Source organism: Anoplolepis gracilipes, chromosome 12, assembly GCF_047496725.1.
Source record: "Anoplolepis gracilipes chromosome 12, ASM4749672v1, whole genome shotgun sequence".
Classification (NCBI taxonomy): domain Eukaryota; kingdom Metazoa; phylum Arthropoda; class Insecta; order Hymenoptera; family Formicidae; genus Anoplolepis; species Anoplolepis gracilipes.
In genome coordinates, this window is record NC_132981.1 from 4,293,553 (window position 1) to 4,311,186 (window position 17,634).

General features: G+C 33.7%; 1 protein-coding gene across 4 annotated transcripts in view; it reads left to right on the forward strand.

The window, feature by feature from the left end:
• The window catches only part of Tinc (transmembrane protein tincar), a 116,059-nt gene that overhangs the window by 35,161 nt on the left and 63,264 nt on the right, over nucleotides 1-17,634 (forward strand). The gene's annotated exons all lie outside the window — the stretch shown is intronic.

The window sequence follows — 17,634 nt, forward strand, 5'->3', positions numbered from 1 at the left end:
TCTGAATGTTTGCAAAAATTATAGAAAATATGAGCATAATTTTTTGGTTTAAGAACCGAGAGTTTAGCAATGATTTTTATTTCGACAAAACGAAATTTAAAATATTGTGTAAAAGAAGAATAAAATTAAATCATTATACTAAATATTGTAGATTTATATTATAAATATATAATAAATTAAATTACATTAAATTAAATAATTAAATTATTAACTTAAATTTTATTTAACAGTTTATTGTTACGTATATACATGTATAATTTTTTTCTTAATATATCATGATAGTATATCGATAAAACATATATATTGCTCGAAAAATTGTAGACTGATTGAATGACTTGTGGAGAGATGCCAATTTTGCCGTACCGTGATTGCATATTGTTAAAGTGAGCCGGAAGGCTTATCTGAGGTTCGATGACTGATCGATGAGTCTCGATTAACGTCGACGCTCTCAGATCATTTTTTAACGTCAATTTGAAATTTAAATCGACTTGAGGGAGGCGAGAAGGGAGAGGGGAGGGGGGGGGCAACATATGACGTACAATGACATACGTGCATACAAATAGGCGCGTTTCACGATGCGCGTGCGTTGCAGCGGATCGATCAGACATGCATATATCGATGTATGCAAATATATATTATCGCGCAACGATGGCTCGGTACATTTAAACGCGATGGTAAAAATTTTAACTTGCCGCAAACCGAGAGACAACGAATGCTTCAGCATTCGTCGCAGACTTCCCTAATTAAAAACAGACAGCGACAATTTCAGTGTCTTATCGCTGTGAAATATCCTCGTGATAACGTGAATTTCATTTTATATATATTCGAGCTTGACTGAATGATATTATAATCTTACTGAGTTATATAGAGTATTCAGTGAACGAACATGATTTTACATACGCATAATATATATAGACAAGTTATTAATAGATTACATCGTTGAAAATAAGTGAGGAGATTCTCCCATATTTTAATATGTGAAGAAAGTAAAATAATCTCGGCATTTTTCCTAGTTAATAATTTAAAAGTCATTCGTGTTTTGACATTTTTAATTAAAAAGAAATCGCTTTCATTTAATTAATAAATCTCGTTAAATGAGGCACAGCGTATTTTTAAAAACACTTCGTATATCTAACAGGCTTTTCTAAAAAAAAAAAAGATAACGCATTTCACACTGACACGTATAGTTTAACGACAGATTTTATCTTTAATCACACGTGTAGAAGAGAAATTTAACTTGCATTACACGACATATATATATATATATATATATATATATATATATATCTCATTCATTTGTAAACGTACATTCACTTGTGCATTGGCAACATGCAGTGTGAGATAGGACTTCCGACGCGCTTTTCCGACTACGTGACGTCCGGACATCCGACATCTGTGACGTTCTGTTGCCAACACGTTTGCTGCCAGAACGGATGCGACGGCTGACCGCGGTATTATTATTGCAAGCAAGTCTAACGCCTATCAAGTTCCTCGAAATTCGGATAAGCGCGCACCCAAGCATTATTAACCGATCTCCGTAATCATGGCAGTTACAAGGTAGTTCGATACCGAGCAACAAGATTACTAGCACGGTAGGAAAATACTTCACCGAGGAGGAACGCGGTTCACTGAGCCGTATGTTCATAAGCATACCGGCTGATACGCATCTTCTTAACATTATAATTTATAGATACTATCATAAATATGATATGAAGATTATTACTGAAAGATACCTAACGTGCGCGGCTCTCCGGAGAGAAGATTAAATTTATTTAGAAATTACTTGAAGATAAATGTCGGAGCGCAATTAATTTTTAAATTGACAGAAACGACGAGTTATTTGCAAATTGAGCTTGGAGAGAAGGGAAATAGATAAATCAAGCAACAAAATGTGATACTCTCTGCTTCAACTAATTTAATTTGGATCAATTTAATTTGAAATAACTATGCACGCTTTTCGAGAGCGTAATTTGATATAATATCTCTCTTATACGCAATAATATAAAAAATATTTTGATTGCAAAAGATAAATTGATATACCGGATTTGATAGTCGATGATTTCTGTGGCCAGGTAGTGCTGCGCGGTATAATTTCGTGGCTTGCATCGAGCTCGATGAACGAAGTTATCGGGTAGGGTGGTTATATGGGGGCTGAGGTAGGAATGTCCCGATATTTGTGGAAAGCTGGCAAAGTTTCCCTCGCAGTAGTAATATAGCATCTGCGAAAATCGATATTCGATAATCACGAAATTCCAGGGCTTGCGGCGTCGCCTTTTCTTGCGAATCTTGCCGCAAGATAATAAAAGAGCCAAAAAGAAAGTGCTTAGAGTCGTCTATAAATTTAAAAGCTGTTGGCGTGGTCTAATACAAAGCGTACGATTTAATATAAAGGAAAGGACAGAAGTTATTATTAGAGTTGCTCTTTTCTCTCTTTCGTAAATGTGAACTGCATTTTTTTTATATTTATTAATTTTTTTCTCTCTTTTAACGCGATAATTTATTATTTTAATTTTCATGAAAACTATAATTCGAGAGCTGTTTCTTTTCATCATCTATTACAAGTAAAATTTGTATCAATTAACAGCAGAAAAGTTTTACTTTTTACACAGTTTTTGCTATCTCATATTTTGTATTACTATCATAAAGATCATTAGTCCAAGAAATTTTGATGTATAGCACATTAATAAGAATATAAGAGTCTACTGCTTTTATGTACCAATTTACTAAATTTTTTATTGGTTGCATAAAATTTATCACACATTGCATTAATTTAATAAAGATTGATATATGACACGCACGCATAAATTTTGAAAATATACGTTGACGTTAATTGTGACGGACACACAAGAATTTTTGACGTCATTTATTTTAATTGAATTACGGTTTGTCGTTCTCTCACTCTTTGCTAAATTTCATTAGGGTTTTTTAATTAGAGACTACAGCATTTAACGAGATACGAGTTTTTATATGTATACAGAAGTGAATTTCTAAAATAATGTTTTGTATGACAGAAGCAGCTCTGAACTATATATAGAACTATATATATCCGAACTATATATAAACTATATATATCCGAACTATATATATCTTATTATACGACAGCATAATTTACGTATTCTGTATTGGAATTTAGTAAATTAATCTTATCGGAATATTTTATATAGATATTTATAAATATCGATTATTAGAATTAATTTCATTTTGATGACATAATGTTTTAACGGAGTAAAAATTAAGTGAAATAATAAAACATTTGAAAAATGCAATAATACGAATGATAATCTCTCTCGTCATTTTTGTTAAAGAAAGATAATGTCTAAAGAAGAGGATCGTTTAAAAAAAAAATTTACGACGAGAAAAAATTATTATATCATTGCATGTCATTATTTTTTTTAGACATTTGTTATTACCGTTACTTTGCATATGTAATTGCACAAAGCTTTTACTATATCGACAGGCGAATAGTATATTGCGAGCTTATTTGCAGCAGAAATTTTACGAAAGTCTTTCTGTGCTCGGGTTCAGATTTCCATTTTGCTTACACGAGATGCTTGCGAACGCAAACATAAACCTGCCGCGTTAGTATATACGCATCGGTGTAATAAGGTCGTTGGCTACGCGCGCTTTATCGTTCCTGCACACGTTATTTCTGTTTCGCCGCAAACGGAAACGCACTAAGGCGTCTTACTTTTGTTTTTTTTTTTTTTTTTTTTTTTTTTTTTTATATTCAAACGGAACAAAAGAGCTACATATACATATGTATATACCATATTAGTTTTTCAAACAAAGGAAAAACCGTGAGATTACAAGAATACTGTTTCTAAAAGTAATGTATATATGTATGTATATGTATATTATAATCTTCACATTTTAAAATAATTTAAACGATATAACAGAAAACTTTTGAATTTTTAATTAATTAATTAGTGGCTATAGATGCATTTCCTTGTTATATAACGTGTGTAACAATATATCTTGCAGAAAATTAGATATATTGTAGCCGACAAGATTCAATGGCGCAATCCAATGCAATTTTTATCGGATTAAAAAAGGAACAGACATGGTGTTTATAGTATACGAAAGGGAAATTTAGAAAATAATTTACATTCGCAAACAGTTTATTTTAACTTGTACGCCGTTTGTCAAGCGCAGAGCATCCAGATGGCAGTCTATTTCTTGCCATGTCGATTTAGTACGCCCGTAACTGCCAGTGCACATGCAGCTGTGATCTCGCCGCGGAGATCTTGCAAGTTTGTCGCTTTAGTGTGTTGTAGATAACATCTCTTCGGCAAACTCGAATCTTTATATAAGAACAGTTGTTGAGCCCAGCATCGAGATTATGCTTTTGACAGTGCTCATCGGCGCTTTAATCTTCACGAACAATCTCTTAGCCTCTCTCCACTTCATCGTCTCATAATCTATGCCTGTCGGCGTTGAAATAGCTTATACGGAAACAGACGAACAAGATTGAACTCGGAATCCTTTCTTCGTGTGCTCTGCCACAAAACTAATTGCATTCATAAAGGTATTAATATTCCCGGCTGAGTTCCATCAAGGGGAGACGGAAGCTTGGGTTTCCGAACGGATTATTAGGGTAGCTAGATTTCTGATGCAGTTAATTCTCGTAGACTGAGGCGTCTCTTCTGCTTGACTTTCGTACCTCAGGTTTTCGGAAACGCTACGCTTGCGAACGCCAGCTATGCATGATTTATTAACGTGTATGTTAATATTAAAGTTACAGGATTTCCGGAAATTTTGTAAAAGAAAATGCACTTTAAAAAATTTTTTTAAAAATTGACTATTTTTTTATAGTGTTTTTATAATGTAGGTTATTCGTCAAATTAATCATCGATAAAATTTGAATTAAATAGATATCTGCAATCATTTGTATTTGCTGATGTACTCGTCTTTTACATAACGATATCATATATACATTGTGATTATATAGGTTGACAGTTATTCATTCATATTGATATATACGCAGTAAACACGAAGAGGAGAAGAAAGTGTGGAAATGTGGCGAGATAGGCGTCGCGTTGCGTGCGTTGGAATTTTGTCGATGCGTACGGAAATTACATTGTCGCACGCCAAGTGACCCATTCTATCGATTTTCTCGTTAGTTGGTGTGCGTGTATGTGTCAGAAACTTTGACCGCGCAAGTTATACTTGACCTGGCAGCGACGAAAAACTTTATAACGAGCGAATGTTTTATCAACAAGAAAGACTAAATAGAATATTAAACACAAACTTTTGTTTTAGAATACGTCGCAAATGAGTGATTCTAAACTAAAAGAGAAGTAGGTAATTATGCAGTGCAAATGGTTATTGTTGCCATTATTTATCTACATATATACATTAATGAGTATGCATTACGTATTCGTTTTGTTGATTAATTAGGATAATCTGTTTACATTAAATTGGATCATTAATGTAGGATTATGATATATATTTATGCTTATACCGGCTTGTATTCTCTCTAACAGTTTTGCATATGTAATAATTTAGTAAATTATGCAGCGAAAAAAATGATAAATAATAGACAAAATAGCATAATGAAATATAAAAAAATATTTAATAGTATAATAAATAATAAAAATGTTTAATAGCTTGAAACGCATTATCCAATTGCGCGAAAAATTTCTATAAAAAAAGATTAAATCAGAGAGATTTGATAATTTAAATTTATTTTTGTCGAAATAAAAAAATGATTTATCTGTCTTATCTGGATTGTATATTATTTTGTAATGCTATAAATAATTATAACAGAAATGCCTTTTACATATACATACACATACACACATCTTTGTTAATTCCCTCATAGTTGCTCCATTTAATTATTAATTCGAGAACAATTTTCCTCTCGCATTATTAGGGTACTCTTAAAATATCATTTTTACGCGCGAATTGTTTTCACGCATCAAACGCTCGCAATTTTCCTCGAATAGAGAACGAATCCATAAGTATCGAAAATCAATGCATGCATTCGGTGCTTTCCATGCTGCTCCCTCCATGCCACATTCGACTCTACAAACGCACATACGACGTGATGTGGTAAGGGAGTAAAAGATATCGTTTCAAGAGGCTAAAAACGTGACTACAAAGCAGTTGCGCACGTAATTTGCATAATGCGAGTATTCCGACCAAGTGATCGGAATTGAGTGTGATAACGCAGTGAGACTTCGCGATAAGTGCTCTTTTTTTTATCGTTACTCAGGTACGAAATGCTCCATAATTGATCCGACGAACGAGCCAATGTTCCATCGGGATTTTCCTGTCATCACCATTTCTGACATTTCGCGATAAAATCTAGTGGTTTGCTCTCGAAGATACTTTTCTCAAGAGTCGCAATCTTATATTTTTCTCTGTACATACGTATTTTTTTCTTTCTGGTTATTATTAGCATCATTAGTTTTAAGTGGCATCCATTTGTCAGATTTATAACAAATAAAACCAGCAAAATATGTATATACAATTTGAAGAAAGACGAAAATAATAAAAATTATTAAAGTAGCATATTATTAAATTAATATTATCTAAATTAACATTATTGAATTATTATTAAATTAAATTAACAATTTGGTGGAAAAACAAGATTAATTAGACAATATTTTTAATTGCAAACAAGTTGATGTTCTTTAGAGACTATTTTATTTTGCAATTTTTTAAGATACGCTAGATTCTTATGCTTTTTACGAACAAAATATGTAAGAATATATGTTACATGAATCTTTATTGCGAAGAGAATCTACTTGACATTAACAAAAATCTCTCTCTTTATCTCTTGGAGTACATGTAATATGTCATACTCTCTCTAGACAAGTCTGAGTAACTGCTACTGGAGGATACAAGTCTTACCCTCCTATTAGTCCTTCAACTCGGTGAGCTCCTTCCCTTCTGACACATCTAAAGTCCCAATAGATAATTATCGTATCTCTGTCAGTCATCTTGCTGGATGAAACTGACAGAAAATCTGACATGGGCTACGTGTGCTTGTTAACTGAGACAATGTCAAGATCTTTACCGTATTCGTAGGCAAGAAATTATATTTCGGAAAATATTTCTTTTGCTGTTGGAATGTTTGAACGTCATTATTGATTTAATAATTTTCTCCGCGAATGTGCTGCGTAATATGAGTTTAAATCAGAAATTTAAACGAGATAATATACAAATATGTAATTGTATCTATATTACTATTTTCAATTCTTTAGAATAGTAAATAGTTACATATATAAATAACAGTTATGTAATTTATTTATACAATTTATTTATAAGATTTTCAATGATATCATCAATTTTAATTATAAATTTATTTGATATCTATTATATTTTATTTGTCTCATTAATAACAAAAATTCAAATATAATAAATAAATATACTGGAAAAAAATAAAAATACATTAACAGTACAATCAATAAAGTCTTTAAATCATTTATAATTTGCAATAAAATTTGAGATAGAGAGAAATTTACGTGTCGCGTATCTCAATACATATATTTATCTATTTTATACGTGTTTTAATTTTCAAAAATCTCTATAATAAATTAAACATTATACATATAAAGCTGTAAATAAAAATCTGACTTGTATGAATTTTATATTTTTATTATTTATGTTTTTAATATTATTTTCTGAAATTATAAATTAGCGGGCTTAAAATATTATATTTTTTTCAATTATATTGCTATATGAGAGAACTTTTTTAGAAGATTTTACGACTTTACGAAACATGCACGTCTTCACACAAATATATTTAAAATAACTCTTTAGACCTTATCTACAATATAAAATCAAAGCAACGACGCTCCATCGGCTGCGCTATCCGAAGCCATTCTACCTATCGGATATCGTTTGATCTCGGGGTAAGTGCCCATAGCGACGCGCGGGGCGATATTTACGCGTATACCCTCGTGGGTGTGGCGTAAACTCATCTGCGAAACTGAGGGCTTTGTATATTAGGTTCGCGTCGGTAATTATACCCCACCGGAACGGACGCTGACAATGCGACCGTGCGTTGATGAGTGAGAGAGAGAGAGAGAGAGAGAGAGAGAGAGAGAGAGAGAGAGAGAGAGAGAGAGCGCGCTTCTGTATGCGTCTAGGGGATGACCGTGTATCGGACTATCTAATGGAATGCCGCAGCTATAGTCTTCGGCTAGAGGAGAGAATTGAACGCACCACCCTCGGAGAAGCGCGTAGATTCTCCTCTCTCTCTCTCTCTCCCTCTCCCTCTCTGCGCGAGCGCGCTTCTGCATCGGCACGGAATATCGAAATCAATTACCGGATTACTCGGCAAACCCCATTAACAAACCTTGTCCCGGCGAGCAATGATTAAATCGTCGGGAATTCGCGTGATCCTGCCAATCTAGTCGGATCTAGATTGATTTTGAAGAGACGCGCAGCGAGCAGCACACCTGACTCTCGCTGAATCGAAAAATTAAAAAAATATAATATATCGGTAGTCCACGCCTTTCATTATACATGAGTCTGTTAATTATCTGTCGGCGGGTTCGCTGATCCCCGACAGAGTAAAAAGTGGAAGCAACTTAGCGCGAGTTAACGTAATGAGCGATGTGACACGACACACTGTACGTAAATCTAATTAAATCCACGCGCCGGCTAATTTCGTCCATGTTTTTTTTTTTTTTTTTTTTTTTTTTTTTTTTTTTTTGTAATTACGGAATTCCGGTTTCCCATTGAACGTGACGGTAATGTCAGTCAACAGCATTGCGGCGAATTTGGTGGGAAAGCGTACTCTCGCGCGCACGCTGTATCTTGATGTCGATCCAATCTCGTTTGAGGATTACGAGGATTACTCAGGAGACTCCGCGGAAGGGATGATTTGCCGCGCATGAGATAAGTGACCAAGCGGTTTTATCGGCACCGCCTTAATCGTCGTATGTGCGAGCGAGTCATGTTATTTCTCAGATCTCACGATCATGGTGCATTGATCTCACAAATCTTTTTTCTTCTTTTTCGCCGAAAGAAGATAAAGCACGAAGATGGTGGGGCGACCGTCACGCGACTCAAGATAATTATTCATTTCATATTTAATTGAATATCGGAAAATCGGAAGATCGATTAAATATAAAACGCATTATATGGAGACATTTTTCCCTTAAGAATTATTTTTCAAATTATATAAACGGTGCAATTATGTGCGAAAAATAATAATTCAATAATGATAAAAATTCGACGTATCTTTCGAACGAATTTTAAAGAAATTTCAGGAGGAAAAATGAAAGTTCGACGACTGTCAACTGTGCGAATCGTACCATTTGCGATTACAGATTGCACGCTGGTAGCTCAGTTGCCAGGGAGCCGTTATCGGCTTATAAGAGGATGAATGTCGAACCCCCCGGATGGAGATGGCCATATCCTACGGGGGCTGCTGTAGGATTCGCGCCGTTTAGTAGTGTGCGCCATTGGGTATTGATTGAACGAAAGGTAAGGCCAGGAGTTTGGAAACTGTCGGAAGGGTTGTAGCGAAAGGGTGTCAAGGAAGGGGGTGAGAATGATTACTACCACTTTACGTCGTCCGGTATTATCATTTATTATCGAGGGAGGTGAAATACTTAACAAAGAGTGATATATCTTTTTCAAAATTATCCATTTTATTCTAACTACGAATCTATATCTCAGATTTTGTCATTAGTCATTTAATGGTAGAGTTTAATTCTAATTTTAACGAAGCAATATACACGTTATATTTGATTTTTTATTTGATATAATATATTTAAGCAATTTTCTGTAATACTAGCAATTTTTTAAATTTAGAAACAAAAGTCAAAGATTTAAATTAAATTGTAATTCAATGGAGTTAAAAACATATGCCCTATAGATCAGGATTTTTAAGAGTGTGACATTGGAACACTATAATTTAGTTTCTTCGTCACCTGTACGATTCGTGTGGAAACACCTGCTTGCCTGATTATGGGCCCTTGCCTTAAAATATGCTGATCAAACTATACGATGTCTGAAGCACGGATTATCTTGCTAAGGATATTTCAAGATAAACGTTTCTCCAAAAATCGTTCCACACGCACGTTTTTCAGGCATTTGAGCGTACGCATATATTTTTACGAAACTGAAAAGAGAAGATCTTCAATATTTCAAGTAGTTAAAAGTTACTTTGACGTCGAACGAATTACTCGTATAATTCACTCTCATTATTCGGACATAAAATAGAACTAATAAGCCTATGTGATGTTTCACTGTCCAACCGAAGAGAGGTCGGTAGAAGTTCGCATAAGGCTAAAAAAAAGGTAAATTATTTGGACTCGGAGGCCGCAACGCATACATGAACGCACGTGAGTGCGAAATCCGCTTATTCATATCGCGCTTAAACGCGCGACTCGCTCGGCGAAGCACGCGTCGGATGTATTACGTTGGTGCGTGCAGTTTTGGTATATCGCGAAAAGCCGGTTGCGTAAAACACAGACACGATAACGGCGAAAGCTCTAAATTAACGAGCGCCTACGCTGCGCGTCGCGACGCTAAAGTTTCAGTACACCTCATAAAAATATGAACGCGCACGCTCACGTATGTCACGTAAAGTTTTCAGAATCGCGATGTTTTCTATAGAAAAAGAGAGAAAAAAAATTTCCTTTTACAAACTAAATTTGTCAACGTTTAATTTAATTCCACTAAATGCAACAATTATTTTGTTGCACTAAATAGTTAAAATTAAATCCTTTTTAGCGCAATTAAATAGTTGAACCAACCATTAGATCAAACAAGCTATACATTTAGTTTAACCAATTTGTTTCTCAGTGCATGTAGTGAAAACTGTATGTAGTATGTGAATATTTCTCTCATCTCATACCCATCTATCTGCCATTTTCATGGAATTCTGTTACAACTCTTTGGAGCTGCCCTGTATACGATATACGTGAATTGATTGAATCGCAATATTTGATAGATTTAATTATCACAGAATATATTTCTTTTGTGCTTGATATCTTCTCATTTCAAACAGAGATTTGTGGGCAAACGCTCTCAGTAATATATCGAAACTTTATTGCAAGATTGAATCTCTTTCTGGTTAGTCAATGAAACCAAATTATTCGATCATCCTTAATTCCGGAAGTTATTCGTTAGAAAGATATATATGCACCTTTACATTGATATTCATTAAAACGATATCATTATCAAATTATCTAAAAGTTCGCAAAATTACCCGACTCGGACGCTGTTTAATTTCAGAAGATGAGTTCGCATTCACTATTTGAAATCTTCCAATCTAACGTGACTAGCCTATAAATACGTGACTGCGAAATTCGCGGCCCATAGTAGCATCGAATATGCCTCGAGAAGAAGCAACCTTGGTCCTGCATTAAACTTCTGGTCACGTACAAAATATTTACGTGGAAAAATTCAATGCGGCAGATATATTTCTCAAATTGCGGCACACATCTCTCTTTTCTTCTCTTAAATCTCGAATATTTTATCTATAAATCGAATAAAAACCATTTTGAATTTATTAAAATTTTTATCTATTAAAAACATTACACAACGATATATATTAATATAATATTTAATTACGATTTCGAGATCCGCAACTTTCTTTTTCTTATATTATATAATAAAATAAACTCCACATTTTTTTCAATTTTGTTTATTGTTTCTCTATGAAAATCTCAGCAAGAGAATTTTTTATGTTTATGAAGTGTCTGGAAATAACGGCGGAAACATGCGCTTTGCGACATTTGGATGTCATATCTACGGTTCCTGTAATCGAAATCCACCGAAACGATCTTAATACGATCCCATATTCCCGGCAATTAAGCAGAAACACTCGGCTTACCATATTTCTGTAGCTTGTCGATGGTTCCCGCAAGATGGTGACTACACACCTGGAGCCCAATACTGATTACAATTGCTCAAACACGGCAAGACTGATTGTGCGGTATATCTATTATGTTAAAGTTATAATTAGTTAGTACTGGTTATTTGCTTAGCTGAATAATAGTTGATTCTGAGGTTCCGAGTATGTGTAATGAAATTAATTGATTGATAACTTGATAGTTAGTGTTATACGAATGAACAATGTTTCATATACATTACACAAATTTGATTCATGAAGATTTATAAATGAAAAAATTTACGTGTTTACGGTTTCTTTTATTTAGAAATCACATTTTCGTATTAATCGCATATTATTCAACTTTGCAAAAATAACTTTAATTTAAATACTTTCAAAGATTTGAGCAAGATTTTAAATTTCATTTTAAATAGCATTTGCATGTCTGGTCTTGATTGTATTACGATAACGGTATGATATTTCGTGAAATAATAGTAGAACATCTCTTCATTATAACCGGGTTTAATTTCTGCAACTTGGCATAGACAGCGCGACTGTTTTAAACGAAGAGAAGCTGTAATCCGCGTTTTATGCGCGCTTTCATTACCGGCAGCGTAGAGATGGAGACCGAAACTTTTAGTATAGCACCGTAATTAAACTTTAAAACGACGGTATTATAATTATAAAATAAATGAAAACTTATTTGGTTTTAGTTTATATCTGTTTTAACGCTGTCGCATCTTGCCATTGTGTGACATTATCGTAAAGTCATATGAATCCGCACGTAATGTCAATTCCAACGATGTGTGGAAAAGATATTTTGTGTGCGTGATCGAGCCTTTCATTCGTAATCGCTAAATTTCCTCGATAACACATCTTTTCACTCTCCTCGTGTCGAAATAACATCGCTGCCCGCGATTATGTACACAACCCAAAAGCACTTGGGGCTTGTATCAGCCGGGAAGATACAGCATATCGAATCTATCCCTAGAAACGCCCGCAGAACGGAATTGGGGGAAGTTTAAGGGATGACTCACCGCGCACCCTCCCAACTGACGCACCACCTTACCGTTCTTTCTTTCTTATTTTTCTTTCCCGCTTTGAAATATGTAAAGTGATATATACAGGCTGGGTCAAAAATTCTTCCCGCACTATTTCTCCGAGATACTGACAGTTTAAGGAATGATAAAATTATTTCGGAGATAGCGTAGTTCCATTTCAAGTTACAAATAGATTGGATTCTCATTCTTTCGCAGATCGTGATATTTGTATCCATGTCGTCGGAAAAGCACGCGTTTAAGGAAAGAGAGCGCATTTCCATATTTACCCGATACTAGGGATTCTCGTTCCATTCTTTTGAGCAGAGCATCCAGCAGAGTATCTCGCGTACACGCGCTTCACGGCATTCCCGGCATCGATCGGCATCGCGGCAGGGCGGAGCAGGAAACAGGCATTCCAACGACTCCGTTTCACGTTGCAATGCCGCGGAAACACGTGCGCGAAATGATTTCGGGTTAGCCGGACATTCTTCCCTCGTCTCTCATTATAATGCTGCTCCCCGGTAACTTTCTGTTCATTTTCGCTCTCTTATTAGAAGATCAGAATCGCGCATCCTGTTGCGTAGGATATTTGCATTTTTATTTCTCGCCCTTTCTCGCATACTGAATATACCAAAAGCGTGAGTTTAATTATAATGAAATAAATTACCTGACAAATCTGGAGTTAATGTGATCCTTTTTTTTTTTTTTTTTTTTTTTTTAATTTAAAATTCGAAATTTATAATTTTAAACATTATTTTTTTTTATATTTTCTAACGAAGCTTGAAATAAAAATGTTTCTTTCATGAAAATCTTGAAATTAATTAAGAACATGATTTTGTGATCTGTCTTTGCTATTATCTTACAATCGTATAGAGTTTCGAGGGTGTTCAGATTCCGCGTACGAATCTTCTTGCAACGTGTTAAGATTCGTTAACGTTCATACGCTTCTTCGAGAATGACATTTTCTCGAATTCACCAGTGCGCGAGTGGCTGAATGAGGTCTTTAACCTCCGGCTTGCATCAGCAACCATTGCTTTCCTCGGAATCAGTAATCATGCGAAGCGTGCGTGCTCTGGAAAAGTAAATTAAACTGAAACGCTTGGGGTATTGACGTGACGAAACCGACATACTGGTTTTACTAAAGCATCGGTTTCGTTGAACCTGCCGCTCTAAATATAATCCTCGGTCACCGCGTCAAACGAGTCTTCTTCTACCTGCTTATTACACAACCAGGTAATTATGACGTAGTCATAAAAATATCGGGTACACAAATGCCGGGACTACGTGAGATCGCGGCGTCAGCAGTATCGATGTGCATAAATTACAAAGTTTGACTACACGTGAATATTCACAGAAAGAGAGACCATTAATTTTTTCATTTTGTAATTAATAAAGAAAATTATTATTACTTTAAAAACTGTTTATATTTTTGGATTTCTCTTTAAAATATGTTTTGGGTTTTTTTAAAGGAATTCATATAGTATTATATTTATTTACGAAGAAAATCACCGCTGATAGAAAACATCGAATCGCCGAAAATATAACAGTTTTTGACGCGTCTGCCAATAAATCATCAGCTTCGCAACATCAAGACGAAATCCGTTTTGCACTGACGTCTAGGAAAATGCATATTTGCAACGCTGTCGACCATAAAATTCGGTTCCCATTAGGGCCAAACTTTTTCCATCAGGGAATATGCAGTCAAGACGACATCGCGAAAGTTCGAAATACACATCTCTACGAGTACTAATATTGTAATATTGTATTGAATATTGAAAATATTCGTCCATTTTTTGCCTCGTATCAGCCATTAAAGAAGATTACATCTGTGTATAATCTAATGGTTAGAGTGACGTTTATATTTCTCATGTATTATTCGTGAAAATCCTATAATTATATTCCACGATTATTTTATGGATGAAAATTTCTATTCATTCACGTGAAATTCTTCATGTGATGAATTCACGCCGCATAGTCGTGTAAAGTATGCTTCGCTCATTATTCGAAGCAGCTCGATGGAAAATCGATGTTCTTACGGAGAACAGGTTGCAACACTGATACCGCCAGTCGTGGTTTTCATTGTTACATCGTCATTCAACCGCGGCGATCGATATGAAAAGTAGAACAACTTCTGCGAAACCTCGCATCGGTACCAGGAAGAGAGCTTCGTAATGCTTCTACTTCGTATTTCCAGAAAATCAATTCTGCATTTCCGCTTACAAGGTAGCTGAAATGTCGCTGAGTGAATAACTCGTGAGTATAATGCGCCTCGATTGTACCGTATGCTTAAAAATAGTTTTCATTGAAAATGTAAGAGAAAAAGAAGGAGTTTGAAATAAAGAGACGTTTCTCCGAGAAGCATAGTAGTCAAAGAAAAGAGATAAATAATTTGGTTAATCAATGTATGTGCATTGATTGACATATTGCGTCACTTTCTTTACATTTGTTATAGATATTTTCAAAACGATTCCAATATAAAATTACGTACAGATTTTTATTTACTTTTATCTCTTTTAATTATAAAATTAATTATAATTTCATAAGATTTTTTTTATACACGACTCTTTCGAGATATTTGTTATAAGCATATAAATATTTTCATGATTTTCTGCGACTTATTGTTGCTTATGACATCTTTTGTTTATTCATATATATTATATATATATTCAAAAATATTCCAAATATTGTACGAAATACATCACAATACATGATATCAAAATCATGATAGGTAACATATGTATACTTGGCATGTTTCAACAAGGAAAATATGGATAACAGAATAATAGCTGCTGCGATACGTTTTAATATCGATGACGCGAATCATTTTTGATCTGTAAAAACGAGCGAATGATTGACATGTTTCGAAACTACGATCATCCTAAAAAGCTTTTGACTCTCCCCCTACCCCAAATTTTCTACCTAACCGCACACATATGTATGTATGTACATATATGTATATCATCAAGTGTGTGTATGTGTAAATATATATCATCTATACGTATGTTTATACATAGATATAAAAACAATATATTCTCTTTAAAGAGCTCTTTTGAGATTTAATTTATGCACATATTGAAACGACCATATCGTTGTATCAAGAAACGTCAATACATCAGACGTTGATTGAATTTCACTCGCGATCGCAACTCAATTGACTACAAAAATGTTTCGAGTTTTGAAGGAGAAGAAACAGTAGCTTTATCTATCCGCTATTTCAGAATATCGAAAAAATGTGCACTTGATAAACGTAAAGATTCGTATAGAGATTCCTGAAATATTCAAATATCATATATCACGCTCAAAAGTATGAATTAGTCTAATGAAAGATACATTAAGCTTAATATAGTTATTAATAAACTAGATGCAAATAGATATTGAAGAGACATATATCGTGTAGTAGTGCTTCAGTAGTAATTGTAGTGCAATTCACATTTGAAATTGCAGAAATGTATCGTGATTAAAACTTGTTGAAACATAACAAATCAGGCTACTGTTAATATCGCATAATGAGATGAGCAGACCACATAACTTACAGGATTCCATAAATTAAATTGCATGGTCACAATAATAACATTCAGTTGATTTACGTTGAATGAAGTTATGATTAACGTGACATAATTGCAAATAATTATGTATATTTAACTTTTAGTATGAGAATTATAAATCTTACTTGACGTATCACAGTTCAAAAATTGAATTCAGAATAGTTAATTAAATATAGGAGGACGCAATAAATGCAACAGATTTTAGAAATAAAATTAATACTCTTGACAGGGAGAAAAGAGGAAGAGAATTCTTCAAAGTGGAAAAAGGTCTCAGAAAATTTTTCTCTCTTTATAGCAAGGAGATGTAAATAAATATATAGGATTTTTGCTAATTAATATATCGAACTGAGTAAAATGAAGATGTTTCATTATATATAATTTTAAATTAATTTTTTTATTAAAGCAAGGAAAAATATTATCCATATTTTTACCGTGCTTTTAACTTTACTTAAATACAGTAAAATAAAGAACAAATATAGTAAAGTAAATAACAAAGTATAATAGAGTGCACAATAACATACTGCACACATTGTATCTATTGTATTTTATAAAATTTTATGAAGACTTTTTGGCCCAATTTTTGTAATACTGTGATCTTCTACCATTATTTCCAAACCCAAATATGCATATATCATGCAGCAAGATTATTTTCATACCGTAAGTTTTCCGTACTACCTGGAAGTAGTAAAAGTTTCTCTCAAGTTATTTGCCGTAGCAGTTGGATTTTTTCTACTCGCCAGCTTCTCTCTGTTGCAATATGGATAAAAGAGTAAACTTATGAATCTACCCCATGCATTTTCTCTTTTCGTCTGAAACATCGTAATAATTAATTCTCCAACATCCATATATTACACAAACTAAAACAAAATTTTTTCGTTATTACTTTATTTTTCATTCTTGATAACGCGATATTATAGTTTCTCTAATAATTAAGTATAATTATTTTTAATTATTCGTTGACAAACAAAATATTGTGCTATATGTATAGCGAGATAAAATAAAAATAATATAAAAAAATAATGTAATAAATATAACATAAAGAATATACAATAACAATAATATAAATAGACTATAAAATATAAATAATATAAAAAATATAATAATGTAATAATAATATATAAAGAAATAAAGAGTAATTAACGCTTGTATTAACACTCGAAACGCGCACGCAACAACGTTATATAAGGCAGACGTTAAAGGGTACATTGTGCCATTTTCATTCATATTTCGTCTGTCAAATGGAAACTAGCGC